Here is a 14,464-nt window from a genome sequence, read left to right as displayed (position 1 = left end):
AGGCAAAGCTAAGGAGGCAGCTTCCCTTTGGTAGGAGCAGCTTGTTTCAACTACCAGTGGCTCTTTTAGTTGAGAGAGGAGAAGGATAGGAGGGGACAGGGTAGAGGAATCAAAAATAATGAATGGGACAGAGAAAGTAAATCGGATGCTCCTAACTACCCCATCTCACGATACAAGAACAAGTGGACATGCAATTAAAGTGAAAGGCAACTAGGGAAATACATTTTTACACAACTCATAATTAATCTGCAGAACTCATTGCCACAAGATATCACTGAGAACAAGAGCTTCATAGGTACAGTGATGGGTTGGGCATTTATATGGATAAGAGGAACACTGCTGTTACATTAGATAGCATCAATTAAAACCAAATTTGAAAAGATAGGAATCCTCATGTTTTTGAGCATAAGCAAACCACTAGCTGATGGAAGACAGGAAGAATCTTGACCAATGGGCAGGTTATTCTATAATTATCCATTACAGATTTCTTGCATCTTGCTTTGAAGCATCCAGTACTGGCCATTCTCCAAGACAGGATCCTGAACTAAATAGACGTATGCTCCGATCTGTTATATGGTCCTACAGGAGACAGAGCCTTAAAACACAAATATAAGAATATGAAAATGACCCTGCTCGGTCAGACCAATGGTCCATCCAGCCCAGTATCTTGTCTTTCAACAGTGGCCAGTGCCAGATGCTTCAGAGAGAATTAATAATACTAAGCAATTATTGACTGATCCATCCCCTGTCATCCAGTCCCAGCTTCTAACCATCAGAGGCCTAGGGATAAACATCCATCCTCTTGATCTGGATCTCAGGCCAGAAATCTCACAGTCACACACACACACCCATATGCTTATGAGATTTGCCATAGTCTGGGTCTCAGATGGGTTGGAAATGCAGGGGTTGAGCTTGCATGGTGGTGGGTGAAGGTGCAGAACTAATCTAATTTTATCCAGATTAGTAGTTTCATTCCCTAACGAAAAGGTGGCCTTCTCAGAAGAGAAACACTGCCACTACAAGAAAAGACATCGGACATACCTGCAGGAGCAGATGGAGATGCACCTGGTTCCAAAGAGAACAGCAGTCCCTTCTTAACCTCGCAAACAGCTCCCTGCAGCATGAGGAGATCCGGTATCTCAGACTCGGAGAACTTTGTCTCCTGGGGAAGAACACCAGCACTTCTTAATTTTCACTTCAGCTTCATAGACTTGGCAGTTTAGTATGAGGCCTCGGTGGTGGAATTGATTAATATGATGATGATGATATTTGGACTGAATATGGAAGCAGTTGCCATGCCCACCTAGTTAGCAATTATCAAATGAGGTTGGAATGACACTTATTTGGAGACACAGCCCTGTGGGATGCAAAAGAATTCATTAAAAATGAGGAACAAGGGGAGGTGCGGGGAGAGACAGCTTAGAACACCAGTGATGAGATACAGAGCCTTTCACCTCTACCCTGCCGGTCTGAAGCCTCCTCAAGCTCACAAGCATTCAAAGACATTACTCACCCGCATAAAATGAGCTGGTGAGTTCTCAGTCCAGTTCCTTCTGGGAGAGGCATTTGCTACAGCAGTGCTATATACCCGAGATATAACTGGATGTACATGGATAAGTTAAAGAATGTTAGTATTCTTCATAAGCCTCATAAATTTCAATAAAGTGCTTCTTGGGTCTCCAAAAATGCCTTCTTGAGTCCAGCTTTTAAGAGGGTGCACATCAGAGCTGGCGTTAACTGGCAAACCTGCTGGCACCCTCCCTGGAGTTCAAGGACTGACGGGGCTATAAAGCTGAACTAGAGTCTTTCCTGTCGTCATGGCCCCTCAAGGTCAATACAAAGGCACAGTGTCCCGGTGATATGGGGCAGCTTACACTGCTGCAGCTCTTGCTGTGCAGACCGCAAGCTTTTGGGGACAGGGATCATAGTTTATTCTGTATTAGTGCAGTGCCCAGCTAGGGTGACCAGATGTCCTGATTTTATAGGGACAGTCCCTATTTGGGGGTCTTTTTCTTATATAGGCATCTATTACCCCCCACCTCCTGTCCCGATTTTTCCCACTTGCTATCTGGTCACCCTATGCCCAGCACAAGGATCCTGACGGGGGACAGTAGGTGCTAATGCAGTACAACGAATACCAATAAGAATAAAGCACAAATTCTGCGGCGAAACAGAAGCCACCAGTCTCCAGGACGGTCCACCTGGCTCCTCGTCACCACCACTAACTTCACTGTTTTTTACCCCAATGGAGCTACTCCAGTTTTCACCAGCTACGGTTCTGACCCCCTGACTTCATTTATACTTGCTGGGCATCCGTCCCATGATTGTGCAATCGCTTTGAGGGGGTCATTTTCTATTCAATTTGTTGATTCACTGGTTCTGCCCACTTTGAAAGGCACCAACAAAGCCAGAAATGAGCTCAATTCTGAAATCCAGACCAGGATTCGTTAGTCACAGATTTTGCTTTAAACTTGTGCCAAGCTTGGTGGTATAATGGGCAAGTTACTAATGTAAACCGGCATTAACTCAAGCCCCACAGGGAGCATCACTCGTTTTGGTACTGCACCCTTCTGACTCTCAAGAGAACACCAATATTTTCAGGTCAGGGCCTGCCTTGTAGGTGTTAATTAGTAGCATTCACAGCTGGAAACTGTGCTCCAAGTTGCATTTAGTTTTGCAGCATCAGGAATCTTTGCATGACCTGTCCATTGCATATATCACATTCCCAGAGAGCAACATATAAGGATAAAGACAAGTATAAATTGCAGCACCGAGCCAGTGGCTAAATAGACGCAACCAGATACAGGATCCACTGCTGCTACGCTCTTGAATGTATATCACAGGGTACAAGGAACTGCCAGGGTAATCTAATCTAGCCCCCTGCCAAGATGCAGGATTTGTTGTTGCAAAACCTGTTCTTGAGAAGGCCTCTTGGCCTTTAAAGGGGACTCTGGCAGGGATCACATTTTCAAAGAGTCTCGGTGCTTTTCAGTTACGTATCTCCATTATTTTTAATGCGAGTTAAGTAGCTAAACACCCCAATACCCATCTTGCATGCACCTCTCTGAAAATCAGCACACATGTTAGCGATGGGTCAGGTTTTAAACAATACTGCTGGGTCAGGTTTTTAAACACGGGATTTCCTCCCCTGAATGGAAAGGAATTATACTCTACTCTAGAAGGCAGTATGTGGAAATGGAATTATATCCCAAAAAGTACCCATGTTAAAAATGACACCTGCTTATTCAATATATCTGCTCTCTGTCAAGTTCTGATTCTCCCCTGGGGTTTAAGAGAGATTTAAGATGGCTGTAGGCCTCTGCAAAGGGGGAAATTCTACCCTCTCTGCCTGGCGTCTGATAATCACGGTATCCTTGCCCCATGGCTCAAAGAAGTTTGCAGGAACCAAGTCCTCCCTTCTTCACTTTGAAACAAAGATTTCATCGTTATAGCCTCTAGAAGCCCTACTCAACATCAGGGCCACAACGTGCAAGGTGCTGTACAGACACAAACACACTAAGTGGACAAGGCAGAAGGGTCAGATTATTATTGTTCTTCTTTTACAGTAGAAGAATTGAGGACCAAAGGGGGTAAGTGGCTCACCCATAGTCACACAGTGAGTTTGTGGTAGAGCTAGGAATTGAACCTAGATCACCAGCAGCTCAGCCCAGTGCCGTAACCACAAAACCGTCTTTCCTCTTTTTGGTGAGAGTCTCATTCCTCTTTCAACAGCTGAGTGTTGGCTTTGGGACAGTGACATTGTGTTGATTTAAGGGCTTGACCTTGGGAAAGCTACAGCAAAAGCTGCCGTTCCCCAAGTGCTGCTTCACGTTCCCTTTTATGAACACTTTACAGGTTGCACATATATTTGGATATGTAGCAGCCAGGCCAAAAAAACAAAAACAGAAAAAAGCATGCAGAGGGGAGAGAAGGGAGGGGGAAAAATCCCTTTTATATCTCCAGGCTGCCTTCTGCAACAACATTCCTAAAGAGGAGAGGTTAAATATATAGCTGCCATTACGCTCTACAAGGAACACATTCCATAAAAACGAAGGTGCCGTAAATTATACAAATATGATGCTAACAAGCCAGGAAATGCACTGCTAATGAGGTCAGCTATAGAACTCCCGCAGTGCTGCAAATCATGTGCCAATCCAGCGCAGGAAGTACAAGAGCAGCCCTGGGTCAGCATTTTCTGAGCGCATTTGTAACCTGCTGTTTGGTGTACAGTTATACAGGTAGATACAAATCCTCCCCCTCTGCTTGTTTATGTGTCAAATAACCCAGGCACCAGACGAGTGCACTTTGCATTAATGTACTTTGCTATTATGCCTATTGTTCTGCAGTGCAGAGTGGTGAATTAGTCAATCCAATGTGCAAATATTGGTTACAGTGTGGAAGCATGCACGCTTTTGTGTTCCTATCAACCTTGCTCCTGAAGGAATTATACATCCTGGCACTGAGGGTTTTTTTTTTTTTTTTTTTTTGTACACACTGTTTTTGCGAAAGCTCTAAAATAAATAAATAAATAAAATAATAATAATAAACATGTTCTCAGCAGCTGAGTTATTCCCTCATTCAGCCTTCCTTCCCGGTAAAGCAGAGGGACAATAAACATGCTGAAATGTGGCCTTTAGGAACCAAAACAAGAAACCTATCCAGTATTTGTGAGCCTGAAAACACAAGCACAAAACCCTTTGGACGGTTTGGACTCAGTCAGTCTGTCTGACAATATTTCTGTGGCACTCATCACTGTAGTCTTTAGGTACCAAGTAACAAGAGGTCTATTTAGGTACATAATGGGTCCTCATTTCACAAATGCAGGAGCAATCTTCATGTCAGACTTATACTCACAGCTGGGGCAGGGCGAGTAATTGAGAAGGATCATTTATTAAACAGATCTCTCTTTTTCTGTTTGAATTTCAGCAAAGATTTGCCACAGTTCTGAAGAAGGCAAAGAGGCCCTGCTGCTATTCTGCCAAAAAGGCGGAAGAGCCATGCCCTGTAGAACTTCTCCAGGCCCTAAATTGCTTTGGCATCCCAGCCCACCTCCACTCATGCCCAGAACCTAAAGCTTCCTTGTCATCGGCTTTTCCAGCATCACATCATCTGCTTCAGGGTCATCAAGAACAACCAGCCAAGTTCAGGACCAGAAACACACCACCATCCTTGCAAGCACTGGATCCATTCACACAAGTACTTTTCTCAGTTGGCCCCCTGCCTGTGACTCTGACCCCACTGTTCTGGATGGTCAGAGAGACCAGAGAACACCTGGGAGCTCGTCTGACAGAAACTGTTAGCACCTTCTTTTCTAACGAAGTCTAACTGAGAAGGGCCAGGCTGAGAACCCCTTACAGTAGTGAGGAATTATTCACCCAGGTGATTCCATTGTTGCCCAGGTGAGTAACTCACCAACAATCTGAATAATGACTCCACAACCTGGCTCGAAGGTAACGAAAAGCAACTTCCTGTGCTACCTGCCAGCAGCCTATATTTTGGATCCCTCTCAGTTGGGCTTCATGGCACCAAGGATTGGTCTAGCCGTGAGGAGGCTATCTTGGGCCTTGCAAGACTTGCATTCAGTTCTTTGCCCTGCTACAGACTTCATGTGTGACTTTTGGACAAGTAACTAAGGTCCCTTTAGATTCTCAGTGCTATGTGGGTGGGAGGAGGTATTGTTTCATATTCTCTGTGTGTATATAAAGTCTGCTGCAGTTTCCACGGTATGCATCTGATGAAGTGAGCTGTAGCTCACGAAAGCTCATGCTCAAATAAATTGGTTCGTCTCTAAGGTGCCACAAGTCCTCCTTTTCTTTTTGCAAATACAGACTAACACGGCTGTTACTCTGAAACCAGTGCTATGTGGGGAGACCCAAATAGCCATGATGTGGAGGGGAACCCAGATAAATTCAGCAACGACTACGTCCATCTGCAGCTGGCCAGATGACCGCACACATTCTCTCCTTCCAGACCTGTCCTTGCGTCTGTGACATCCAGCGTTAACAGAATCCAGACATCTCTGTAAAGTAAGAGGTAACGAGGTGATGCCCTTAAGACCTCACCTTACCAAGCAGCAACTAGCACAGTAAATATAAGGGAAAATTCATAGTCTCTTGACATATTTCACATTCTCATGGCAGTACCAGCTTCATATACCCACACAGGTGAGCATGTGTGTGTGTGCAAACATAGGTGTGACATGCATACGTGCCCATTCATATTGACACACATGCACATACACACACGGGCGCAGTATCACCACATCCACAAAACAGACAACGAGAGAGACACTCACTCCCAAAATGCACAGTAAACACTCCCCACCATGAAACCCCCCGCCTCAAACATAACAGCAAATTCTAGTTAGGTGGTCACCCTCAGAGCAGTGCCAGAACAGAAAGCTGTGCTAATGTTGGTTCTTCTCATGCAAATAACTATCGCAAGGAGAAATGTATTGCTATGTTTAATAAGCAAGATATTTACGTTAACTAAATAGCAGCTAATTATGAAAATATACTTGAAGCTGAGCAATTATGCAATAAAATATTACACAGTTATTAAGCCTGCAATACACACATCCCTAATAATCAAAATATAAATAGGCAGCTACTATTCTATTATCCAGCAACTCTGCTATTATACAGCAACTGCCCTATTACTGCCAAATGGAATGCACAGTTAAGCGAATTTAGGGCACTTCATTTAATGTGTTCCCAAGAGTTCACCATGGAAGAGTCTACAAGACAAGTCTCCATCTAGGCACCCCCTGCAGAATGCAACATTGGGATCCTGAAATTGCCCAATCATTCAAAGCCACATGGCTTCACTTACTGACCATGGAATATTTAACCCTTGCTGGGGCAGTGTACTGGCAGGGAAATGGCTGATTCAATAGGGTGTGTTCTAAGGGGGAAAAAGTCACTGCCAAGAATGGAAAAACCCACCTTCAGGGTGATTGGCTTTTTCTTTGTTTCATGGTTGCAAAGGAAATTAAATGAGCATAGAAGACTTATTTTAAAGCAGAGACTTGACGCTAAAGATGCGTGGAAAGAAAGCTGGCTTCAAGAGTGACATATGTCTGTATTTTCCTGGATGCATGGTTCTTTTTTTATCTGCTCAATCTCCAGACCCAATGTCCACAATTTATACTGGATGTTGTCTGCCAAGTCAAGGATTCAGCCTGTATTTTTTCCCTTAATGACACTGTCAAGTAATACAAAAATATATAATCAGGTTTAATTTTTGTGTTTTACTCCCCATTGTTTGTGAAAACTTCCCAGAAATCTGAAAATACTTTTTTCCTACATATTTTGTCCTTTTTCCATTTGGCAAATGCTAATTGTTTATTTCTTTTCCTGTGTTTTAAATGAAGCTGTGCATTGCTGTTATTGTCACAAAGCAGCTTTGTTTGTGTGCAGCCTTTTCAACAGAGCGCTAGGAATACTACTAATTACTGAACTGTGGCCCCAAAATCACCAGAGAGCAAAAGAGCATGTCAACTGCTATTGCAGTGCACTGCCAGCAGGGGGAGCACAGAATATTGTGTTTGTGTAGGCCTTTTTTGTAAAAACAATGGGCCTGTTTCTCAATCACTTTATCCTTTCTGTTACAGAGACAAGGTGGGTGAAGAATATCTTTTATTGGACCAACTTCTGTTGGTAACAGAGACAAGCTTTTAAGCTTCCACAGAGCTCTTATTCAGGTTGAATAAGTTATGAATTTAAGCTCCCAGGCTCATCTTTTGAAGGTGTTGTACAGGTTTGAGGACGACAAGCACCAATAGGTCAGATATAGAGCGATCACTTGGTGAAAAGTGTTCATCCACCAGTGTTAGGGTGGTGTTGTCTTTTATCCTTTTCCTGTGTGAGTTCATTCCAGAGTGTAGCAATTGTCTGGTTTCACCCGCATCGTTGCTCTTGGAGCATTTAGTGCACTGGATGAGGTGCACCACATGTTGTGATAGGTGTGTGTAGGACCCATGGATCTTGAAAGGTGTGTTGGGGGTGTTGATCAGTGGAGATGTGTCTACAGGTTTTGTATCTGTTGTTCTGGCAGCATCTAGTGCCGCTTTGAGAAGGTGCATCCTGGTCTGTGGAGAGCTTGCTTCTGATGATGAGCTTGGAGAGGTGGGGAGTTGGTCGAAGGCCAGAAGAGGAGGTTCAGGACAGATTTCTTTCAGAATGGGGTCCCCACCCAGTATGGGGTATAGTGGTTTGGCGCTACCCTTTCCATTGTCATTTCCACCTGGACAAAGTAGGTGTGATGTGGCAATATTCCCATCTGGCAGGAATCTACACCCACTTTCACCTCGCTTTGCTCTGGCTATCTGGCCCTGGAGAACCAAGTTCCATAGATCTATTTCTTTTACCTGCATTGATAAAGTGGTAAATTTAAAAATATTTAGATTCCTGGATGATGATTGTCTTTGGATTATACCTTTAAAAGTCAAATTTTGGATCTTCTAGAACCATGGCTATGCCTCTTTAAGTATAAAGAATAATGATCCTGAAAACTGATATGCCTAAATGTGTTTGGAATTCTAGAACTCCTGGGAGCATTTACTTTTCAAACACTGAAATCTCAGAGGAGATGAGAAACTAGTGGGAGTCACATAGTGAATGTCAGGGAGGTAGACTGGGTAACCAACATTACCTTTCCTGGCTCACAGCTGAGATATATTGATCCTAATTACCATGTTTATCCACCAAGCCACTTTTTAATGTTTTTGTGGTATCCTAACACTTATTATTTATTTAATAGAGTGGTGACTGATTATTGGAGAGGCTGAAAGGTATCCCAGCCTAGATCCCCTCTGTATTCCCTCTTGGGTGGCTGTCCCCATGCCTCAGTTTCCCCATCTGTAAAATGGGCATAATAGCGCCCTGCTTCACAGGGCTCTCACCAGGACTAATTAAAGTGTACAAAATACTTCACAAGCTGAAAAATACTGCCTAAATAGTATTTGCTCACAGGCTGTTTCACCAATTGAGAGAACTGGGGAGTGTCCGCTTGTCTCTGTTCTCCTATTGCTCAGACCAGAGTCAATCACGAGTAGCTCCACTGAAGTTACACCTGTGTAAAACTGCTGTAAGCAAGAGCGGAATTAAGCCCCAGGGATCCAGTTCACTGCTGCAGTCGTTTACACTGGTAGAAAGTGGCCATTGCACTTTGCATTGCTGTACACGACTGTGCAATGTGCAAAGTAGCAGCGAATCAAATGGACTATGTCTGTTACCAAGCAAAATAGGCCTTATAATCTGGGCTCTCCCCCAGCTGGACTGGGTCCTGTCACATATCGTCCCCCTGTCAGTCCTTTGGGGACCAGGAGCTGTTAACCAAAGGCACTGGGGAAAGCTGCAAAGAAGACAAGCTGAGAGCCTAGAGAGGAGGAGGATGGCAATTTTGTACCTCCTCCTCCATCTTCTCCTCTGGCCTCTAACTTTAAAGAGGGGCTTCCTGCCTGCTGCTGCTGGTCATGTGCTTTTTTTAAGGCATTATCTGCCATATGGCTTCCAGTTGGGATGATTTAGGAGGTGAAGAAAACACACGGATAAATTTTACTGCTGGCCCCAGCATAGACTGGGGGTATCAACAGCCCAATCCAGACAGCCCTAATGGAAACTGCCGGCACCAAAGAGCAAGGCATTATTTATGACTGTCTGCAATGCCACTGTTGGAAATTTATCATCACTTCTCTTGCGCATGTTGGAATTGCAGCAGCATGGTCAGAGAAGGGAAGGAGGGGGGATGAGCGTTCCCTGCTTACCCTGAGCCAGTTCTCACCCTGCACCAGGACACAGGTGCCTGTAAAAGGGAGGGAGAAAGCTAGCAAGAACACGTTGCGGTGTCTAAAGGAGGAGGGGACAATAGACTTAGCAAGCGTGAAAGGCAGAGAAACAGGAGGAGCGCTCATGTGAGACCAGTGCGCTGGTCCTGTGATCTTCAGCAAAGTTGGCCAGACTTCTCCCTTGAAGATGAGAAGCCAGATCGCCTGCTGGCGTAAATGAGCCCAGCTCCACTGAAGTCAAAAGGGTGGCACCAATTTACACCAGCGGAAGATCTGGCCTCTTTGCACTTCATTCAGGTGCAGCGCCATCCAACAGCTCCTGGTTCAGCATGTTCATGCATGACTGCTGCTGCAGTAAAGGTCCCCTTTCTACTTTTGCCCCGTCAGGGAGATCATGGCCACCCCAGCTCATGGGTTACTCTGGTCACTGCTCTCACATCCTCCACCCTGGCTGGAACACGAGTCTCGCTTTGCTGCATGCAGCCGATGGGGGAGGCTGGTCCAACAGCGCTGGGGCTACTCCCAAATCCTAGTGCCCCAGTCTATTCTGACTGCTGGGCCATGGACAGCAGCATATCCTCTATCTCACTCACTCACTGTCCGCGCCAAACACATGCTGTGCTGCAGATGAGCCTTGGCTGTTGTGACCCTTCCTGGAGTCATTTGCAACTTTTTGCAGGGGCGCGCATGTGTCCCAGGGAGGCATCAAGCCCACTGTCAGGCCAGCTCTCTGATTCCCACACACAGCATGTGGGTTCTGGGTCGAGGGACAGGTTGTTGCCTTTTGGCTTCCCCTGCGCCCCAAGGCCTGCGTGTGAGGCTTCAATCACGAAGTGGATCAAGATCCTTCAGTGAAAGACGCTATTAAGACTAGGAATACTTGGCACTCGGGTGGATCACACTTTTCATCCGCGCCTTTCTAAGCCCTTTACAAAGGTGGGTCAGTATCATAGTCCCCATTTCACAGAAGGGGAGGACCGAGACTGCAGGAGCTTAAGGCTGGAATTTTGAAAATAAACCCCTGGTTTGGGTGCTTCCACTTTGGGGTGCCCAGTCTGGGGCAGCTTAGGTCCTGATTAGCAGAGCTGCTGAATACCCATGACTGTAACTGCAGACAGGCAGCAACAGGTGCTCTGCCTCCTGAAAGCCAGGAACCAGCTGGGTCCCCAAAACCAGAGGTCGCTTTTGAAAAGAAGTCTGTAAATGATATACCCAAGATTACATGGGAAATCCATGGGAGAGCTGCTGAAAGAACCCAACCGTGATCCACAGCAACCCCTCCCATGAGCTGGGAATACAGCCTTGGAAGCTTAACCCCGGGTCACCGACTCTAACCAGTACACCATGTTGCCTCCAAGAGAAGTACAAAGTGCTGTTATTGTGACAAAGGGGGCCCTATAAGCTAGGGCACTGGGCTAGCACCCATCTGTAAAAGTTCTCTACCTCCCCGGGGTGCTGTGAGGGTCAAATCCATTCATGATTGGTGTGGTGCTCAGATGCCATGGTAACGAGGACCATGTAGGTACATGAAAAATGGCACCTCATTGGCCATCTTAGCCAAGAGGCCAAGGAAGAAATGGACCATGGAGATTCAAGCTGGAGGCCTTCCAGGTAGAGAGTGGTGCAATGAGATGGGTGAGAGAAAATCTAGAGCTGCCGTTCACTACACTGTACCTGTTCAACAGGTTAACAGAAGATGGCAGTCTCCCTCAGATGTGAGGCCCCCACTTTTCCACCAGCACCAAATTCACCATGTGTGGAACAAAAATAATAAATAAATAAAAATTAAAAGAGAGTGGCCATAAAATTTGGATACTAATAAAACATTTGGCGAAGATGAATTTTTTTTCAATGTAATGGTAAGCCCTGATCCTGAAATGTTCCACAAATAAATTTTCATAGCGCCACTCAGTGTTATTTGTAGATCCTTTTGCAACCCTTGTCAACAAATCCCTGATAAAAAGGAGACACTTGGCTGTGTGCTAAAGCTATGAATTTAGGAAGTGTCAACCCGTCCTTATTTATGGGGCAATCTTTGCCTTTCTCATTTTACTGATGTGGTTTGGTGCGGGCTTTTTTTCCCTCTCCCTTTGCTCTGGAGTTTGGAGATATTAATACTGAAGCTGTCTCCAAGAGAATGCTGACTTTCTCAAGATACAGGGAAGTTATGCTCCATAGACAAATCTCGCCAAGGGAAAAAAATCCATCAAGGGGTAGAAAAAGGAAAAAAAAGAACTTGGCAGATATCAGAATTCTCAGTGTGTTGTTAGGCAGTATCAGTGTTTGCTCAACCTACACTGTCTCCTTGTGCAGGAGTGATTAAAACTTCTGAAGCTGAAAACAATGGGGCTAGGAAGTGGCTGATTAAATAGAAATAGGATACTCCTGCAGACTAGAAGAAGGAAGCAGGAAGGGGGAAGCTGCCATGTCCCCTCTGCAAGTCAGATCAGGGTTCGGGTCTTTGTTTGTCAGGGAGGCTCAGGGAGGTCAAAGTTATGTTAGTATTAGTGATAGGTGAATGTAAAGAGATTGGAAGTTTGGATTTGGATGGGATAATAATAATATAGTGCTTTACAGTGTTCTTTACAAAGGTGGGGAAGTAGCATTATCTCCATTTTACAGATGGAGAAACTGAGGCACAGTGGAGGGAAGGGACTTGCCTGTGGTCACCCAACAATTATGGGGCAGAGCTAGGAAAATAACCCAGCAGTCCTGATTCCCAGTCCAGTGCCCTGTTTGCTGGATTCGCTGTAGATAAAATAAACCTCCTGAATTAGGCCTGAACCCAGATCTGAATACATCTGTGTTTTGGAAAAGGTCAGATCTGGATGCAATCCTGGATCCGAAATGTGTGTCTGGATCTATTGCTACTTCAGCACCTTTCACAACCAAACACGGAACCTTTTATGGCCAAACTCAGAACCAGTATATGGTTCTGATATGTTCACACAAGTGACTTTATTCATTTGCTTATGGTCTCTGGCTGGGACCAGAATGAGGCCTGCTACCATGCTGAAAGGGGAACTCATCTCCTGGCATTTCCAGGTAGAATTGGAGGTAGAAATGCCCCAATCAGTATGAGCGAATGATTCTTATGAGACATCAAGCCAAGTTCTGCTGGTTTAAGAGGCCTGGATAGTCTTAATAAAGACGAGAATTTCTGGATCCTCATCCAAATTCAAACCATTAAATATTAGTGGTTCACTTGTCACTGGCATGAATAAGCATCTGAAACTCTACAGGCCAAATTCATCCCTGGTACAATTCCACTGAAACCATGACAAATTGGCATTACTGTTATAATTCCATTTATCAAATTGAATCTGCAAAACTGGGCTGAGAGAATAGCTTTGTTCATGGAGTCTCAGCACTTCAGAAGATGAACATGGTTAAGTCACTTAACTGAGAGTTGTGATACAGTATAGCCAGAGGGCAGCAGCATGTTAGAAAGGAGCCTTCTTTTAAAGCATCTGAAGCCAATTAAAGCACCTGAAGCCAATTAGAGCACCTGAAGCCAGTCACCTGATAACACCCCTCCCCGGCTTCAATCAGACAAGAGAAGGAGTTGAAGCAGAGTGGATTGGTGTTGGAGCAGAGAGCAGTTTAGAGGGAAGCAGAGGAGAGTTTGGAGAAGTGCTGTGGTGGGCTGAGAAGACCAAGACCCTAGCTAAAGGGACACCTGGTTTGTGCAGAGGGAGGGCAGGAAGCCCCACAAGCTGAAGGGCAGGAGAGGGAAGTAACCCAGGGGAAGGAACTGCTAGTTCAAGCAGTTTACTGCTATTTCCTAGGGCCCCTAGGCTGGGACCCAGAGTAGAGGGCAGGTGGGCAGGCCTAGGTCCCTCCCTCTCTACTCCCCTTCTCTAAGACACTAGTGGGGCAGTTAATACCCCAGTTCAGGGGTGAGAAATGGTGCCCTAAACCCTCCCCAAGAAGAGAAAGCGTGAGACCCACCAAAGTAGTGTCTGCAATTTGCCACAGAGTTCATGGATTGGGATTCAGTTCCTGGCTTTATCCCAGAAAGTCATTCTGTCATTGGGCAAGTCATTTCATTGCTCTGTGTCCTCAGTTCCCCGTCATTAGAGGATCGCAATCCTTCCTTTTGCCCTGTCTTGCCTCTCTAGAATGCAAGTTCTTCCAGGTACGAACTGAGACATGCACACTGGGGCCTCTACATGCAGTATAAATGTTTATTACTCATTAATAATATTGCCATGTGAATAATATTCATCATGATGAGGTTCTAGTCCCAAAAAGAGAGAGATCCCTATCTGAACTTTAACACAAAGTTACAATTTTAAAAGCTTTGGTCTGTTTCTAGAGCCAGACTGTCATTTTCCCTAAATTATTTTGTCCTCATCCCGAATTAAGAACCATATTTTCCCAAGAAAGAGCCCAGGACAGGAGATAAATCCATGAATTTTCTCTTTTCATCCCCAGGGGAGAAAAGAGATTGAATCACTATCCCCTTGGAAGAGACGTGGAAGGGGAAGTTACACTATCCCCTTGGAAGGGGATGTTAAATTTCATAATTAACTCTCAGCCTGGCAATATAACCAGCAACCAGCTCTCTCTCTGTCAAGCCAGCCGTTGAGGTATCAGCACTGGTCATTCAACAGTTGTCCATACTTCCTCTCTAGTGCTACAAAATCAGCCACGAGGTTCAGTAACTCAGATCCA

General features: G+C 45.1%; 1 long non-coding RNA gene across 1 annotated transcript in view; it reads right to left on the bottom strand.

Annotated features, from left to right (window-relative positions):
* Positions 1-1,320, bottom strand: part of LOC140903631 (uncharacterized) — a 38,922-nt gene extending 37,602 nt beyond the window's left edge. The window contains exon 1 of the long non-coding RNA XR_012156309.1: positions 1,042-1,320. This is a non-coding gene — a long non-coding RNA (uncharacterized lncRNA). The remainder of the gene's footprint in view (positions 1-1,041) is intronic.
* Between the last annotated feature and the right edge of the window lie 13,144 nt (positions 1,321-14,464).

The sequence above is a fragment of the Lepidochelys kempii genome, chromosome 26, assembly GCF_965140265.1.
Source record: "Lepidochelys kempii isolate rLepKem1 chromosome 26, rLepKem1.hap2, whole genome shotgun sequence".
NCBI lineage: Eukaryota > Metazoa > Chordata > Testudines > Cheloniidae > Lepidochelys > Lepidochelys kempii.
Note: the sequence above shows the minus strand (reverse complement) of the source record. Positions and strands in the feature narration are given on the sequence as shown.